We start from the raw sequence: 5539 nt of genomic DNA, 5'->3' as shown, positions 1-5539 counted from the left end.
TTTTTTTTTTTTTTTTTTGTAAAATGGAACGAAACTGGGATGACGGAACTCCATTTTGGAGTTCCGTCCAATCTCGTTTTTTCAGTTTTTTTTTTTCACTTTTTGTTCCAAAAAAACAGAAATGGACCATAAGTGCACCAAACAGAAGATTTCATTTTTTCGTTTCAATAGAATGAAAAAACTCCAGAAATGTTTTTTTATAACGATACCAAACGGGCCCTTTTTAAGTGTATGCAGTTTTTCCCATTTTCAAGGAAAGGTTGTTTCTCAACCTGAACTAGGGTCATGACAGAACAACTTAATTGTTACACCGAATCCACTGTCTTAAAGATTGGATTATTCTATCTTATTTTTAAATTGTTTTATTGTTCTATTTATTTTATTTTTTTCCTTCATTTATTTATTTGCTATATTTATTTTAGGGTTACTATCACCTTTAAATGAGGAAATTTGCCTTGAAGATTTTTTTTAGTTTTTTTGTTTTTCCCATCAAGTCCAAGCAATAAAGCATATCCAAGTCCAACAAAAAGATTTTATTTTGGAACCAGAGTGTGTGATGTGTGTTGCCAAAACCAAAAGATCAGAAGTTATGTTCTAGTTTTCACCTATTCTGGCCTACTTGGCTTCTTCATAGAAACCTTGATTTCCTTAATAGAATACATTATCCCTTACTTTAGGTTATATCTTCTTCTCTATTCTTGTAATCTTGCTTCCATGTCGGTCGGCTTAGAAATGGACATAGACCATTAGGTTTTAGAACTTCTAGTATCTTTAAAAGGATTAAATTAAATTTAGCTCATTAATTTGTTATTAGAGCCTCAAAGGATTTTATTTTTCTTTACTTATTATTATTATTATTATTTTATTTTGAGCATTTCAGTTAAGACAGTTGAGGGTATAATTAAGCTTAATTAAGCAAAAATAATGAAATATAATTAGATAGTATCATAAACCTGCCCATCACCCTCACTACTGAGTTAGTTTATTACTACTTTCTCTTAGGTCGTCCTCTCTAACCTTTTCATCTACGCAATTCAATGGGATTGGGAGCAGTATGACATCAACTAGATATGTGTAATCAACTGTGGTTTAAGTAATCAGAATCTCATTGAAATTGGAATCAGACGAGTCCTACCCGATTCTAGGCAATTCCTACAACACACTTTGAATCGCTTATTATCCATGTTTGATCTTCATTTTTTATCCTTTTTTTTTTCTTAATCAATTTAACACTTGGAATAAAAAATCCTTAAATTTGTTAAGGGAGGAGATAGTTGCCTTGTTGCATGGGAATCCAACGAGAGGAAAGGTGGCCATTTCATGGCATCCTGTGTCTAGGTGTAGGGTGACGTTGTTGGAAAGGAAAAAATCCTCTTCAACATCATTGAACCTTCAATAAACCATCCAAGGATTGGGAGGGTCTAGACACATATTGGCAGGTGTTGGCAGGTGTTGGGATGCGTGATCAAGCTCTCCGGCTCTCCCAACCCTTGGATGGTCGTTGGAGAGTGTAGTCACTAGAGAAGAGCTGAATCATGTTGAAAAACATTTTTTCTCACTGGTTAAATAAAAAAACCTAAAAAAAAAAAAAATCACATATTTTATGAATCCTTTGCTTCTTATTCCTGATTCAGATATATAGATTTTTTTTTTTCTTCTACCAAAAAATAAGATATATAAGATTTTAGCCAATTCCAATTTAATTGGAGATTCAAAGGAGTTTGATCTTATGCATCATTTGAAAAATTAGAATTGGATCAATCAATTTAATCGATTCAAAATAATCATCTAGAGCAATCGATTCTAGGGTTTTTGATATTAGATCAACGGTTTCCAAATCTAAAGGGGTTGATTCTAGAATTCCAACGAATTTTTTTATACATAATCCTAATCAAAATCAACAATGATCGATTCGACATGGATTCCAAGTTTTAAACCCTTAATCCTATCTACCCAATTTTTTATTTTTATTTTTAATAATTCTCTCTTTACAGTTCTAAATCAGAATCTTGATTCGAACTTTATTTGAAGGGGAATATTTAAAACAACTTTTTGCCACCTTATCTAAGTAAAGGAGATTAAAGTCGGTCGTTAAGACTTGAGAAACTCCATACTTGATTCCTTGTTCATATTAGATCACATTTCTTTTCTTCGTGGGGATGGAATCGGTATTTCCAGGTTTTTGGCGGTGCCGGATCCCTTTTTGTATGAAGCGTGTTGGGGGTCCACAGTGGCTCAGTAGAGGTGGAAAAAAATCGTCTGCAATTCTGATCTCGTACAATTCCGTGCAATACCACCTTCAGGCGGTGACACGTGTATTGATACCAATACAATGGTCTAGATCTGATTTAAATGCCTCTTCACTGATTTAATGTTTTATTAGTTGTACCAGATCTTGACCATTGTATTGGTATCAATACACGTGTCACCGCCTGAAGGTGGTATTGCATGGAATTGTACGAGATCGGAATTGCAGAGGATTTCAACCCCAGTAGAGGTAGACCAGACCAGTGTGGGACAGTGACTCACCGCAAGTTCTGAATTTCTTATATATTTCTGGTAGTAAAGGAAGAAAAGTTGTCTGTGTTTTTGTGGAACTCCGAACTTCCATCGAACATCTTCCATGTGTATATCTTGCCCCTCCCTCTCTCTCTCTCTCTCTCTCTCTCTCTCTCTCTCTCTCTCTCTCTCTCTGTAATGACTAAAAGGGAAAAAAACCTGCTCGTGCGTCCCTACACCCTGACACAGTGATGGTGAAAAGACCATCTTACCCCTCATTGGATGATTACATTTACACCCTTCTTCAGTGTGTTAATTGATTCAATTCGAAATACAATATGTAAAATTAAAATCGAATCAAACCAAATCAATGATAGGAATACTTTTCAAAATAAAACCTAAAACAATTTTTTTCAATTCGATTTCGTATTTGATTTCTTATTCGGTTATTCAATTTAGGTTATATTTTAGGTGTTTGGCCTAAATTTGTATATTTTCACCAATAAAAACACCTTTATTTGTTAGGGTTTTAATCCATGAAACTTGTTTCAAAAGTTAAAAAAATTTCTAAGATTCATCACCCACATTGGTTGAAATAGTAAAAAATTAATTAATTTTAGCAGGTTCCTCATTAAATTTGAAATAGATAATTAGAATCGATTCAACTATTTTATTCATAAAATTGAAACCAAACTAAATCATGAAAAGTTTCCAACTAGTGAAATCGAAATCAAACCGATATACTCCAGTTTGGTTCAATTGGGGTTTAAAATGGCTAGTTTTGGTTTTAATTATAAATTGACATTGTGCTTCTATTGGTTGATCCTCATGTTGGCACAATGGTCATACGACCAAATAGCGGTGCCCACCCCCTAACTAATAACCATGGTAGAGATGCATCTACAAACTTAAGGGAAAAGGTTTTATATGCTAGCACTATGCACAATCTTCGTATAATCTCTCTTCTCCCCTTCCCCCTCTATGATCTATATGCTATCTCCCTGCCCTTTATTTTATGAACCATCTCGTGCCCCCAAATTGGTGGGGTGTGTAGATACCAAGGCACATGGGCTAAATGCAGTCATGCAGATCCCTTGCCCTAAACCTAATCCTATAGTAATATTTAAGGTTTTCAAGATGAGACAAAACCGATTGAATCGATTAGATCTAATCAAAACTGATCAACCACACTCCTTATCAGTTTAGGGTTGGGCTTAATTTTCAAAAATCATTAAGAGATCGAAACCAATCGAAGTTGAGCTAAATTGATCAGTCGACACCCCTACAGATGTTATAGGCAAAATGTTTTCTGTGGAGGACTGTGGCCCCTGCACCCAGACACTTGGGGGCAAAATGACCAGCCCACTCCTATGAAAGAAAAAAATGATTTTCTATAAATACTTTATCGTGTGCTCCCATTGGTCCTCACCCATGCATAGAAATCACGCTACTCCACAATAAACACTTCCCCATATGTTAGATACCAACTTTTACCAAATATGTACACTATTTTTTTTTTTTGGAGATAACTTACATTAGAAGTGAAAAGAAATAGAAAAGTTAATTTCTTCCTTTGTAGCTATATTTTCCGTATGGTAGTTAGGTCGGCAGTTAGAGTCTTAAGACTTTGAATGACATGCTTTGTACCACATTCAATTTCAAATGCCAGTCAATTGGGCTTTATAGCTGAAATAATTAAGTTATGACTAGATGATGATACGGATAATATGTTGACACGGTACCTAGGCTCCAAGATTGAACGTCACATGAGGAAAATAAATAGTGTGTAAGAATGGGTCATTCCCACACTGAACATGCTCCCATTCAAAGAGTGTATACTATTATCTACCACATGGCATGTCGTCTTCTTCTTTTTTCTATTTTTTTATTTTAAAAAACACACATGGCAGTCATTCAACACTTAAATAGGTTATATTCATTAGGAAAAAACTCCTCCACAATGTCAGTGTGCAATTTTCTCTCAATTTTTTATTTTTTATTCAATTTTAAGATGTTGCCTCGTCATGTGGCCCCAATGCTTAGGCAAATAATGCAAAAAATTATCTTGTCCTCATAAAATAAAAAATTCATCTCTGTTGATGTCCCTACATGCCCTCTTATAATCCCCATACTGATGCAAGGGTCACGCGGCATGGCAATAATATTATTATTATTATCATCATCTTCTGTTCTAAATATGTGGATCCCATGTGAATGATACTTTTTTTCAAGACACTTGTTGGTATAACATGAAGATTATTTCCCACATTAGCACCGTGAAGAATCTTATCACAATTCAATAATTGTAGGCACCTACTAAACATGTTAGTTTTAAGCTATAAATGTAAGGAACACATGTAACCCTAACACAAGGGCATTAAAGCACGATTATATTCAATACATCTTTTGATATTTTGATTTTGGTTGAATCTAAATAGGATATATTCAACAGGGGGGAGACTTCCTCACAATGCAAAGTGTCATTTCTCTTTCTCATGGGATTTTTATTTTATTACTATTATTTCTCTCTTCTGCCCTGAATATGTGAGATTGTGAGCCCATGTGGATTATATTTTTTTGAAAATAGCTATTGTTCTAATGTGCAGATTTCTTCCCACACTCGTGTCGTCAGGAATCCTATCCCATTCTATAGTTTCAATCACTATTTTGGTCATTCTTTTTCAATAATGCAACTACTAAACATGTGACTTCTTCTCCCTAAATGTAAGAAAAACAAGTAACCCTAGCACAAGGGCATTAAAACAAGATCATATTCAATACATTCAGTGGCATCATCACATATGGGGCAAAGTTGTAAACAAAACTTGAATAAAATTTGTAAGAATCTTTTTCATGGTAGACTTCTCCAAGAACCTACAAGCAAATTGGGAGATTTGGGACAAGAAATTTATTTTTATTTTTTTTAAACAATTGCAGTAAGTATGAAGTGGCAAAGACGTCCAACAAAAGAAAGGAAAAAAGAAGATATGAAACTCTGTGAAAAATAGTTAACCAAATGGTATCCAAATAACTACATAAC

Source organism: Macadamia integrifolia, chromosome 9, assembly GCF_013358625.1.
Source record: "Macadamia integrifolia cultivar HAES 741 chromosome 9, SCU_Mint_v3, whole genome shotgun sequence".
Taxonomy (NCBI): domain Eukaryota; kingdom Viridiplantae; phylum Streptophyta; class Magnoliopsida; order Proteales; family Proteaceae; genus Macadamia; species Macadamia integrifolia.
This window is presented reverse-complemented; position numbering follows the sequence as displayed.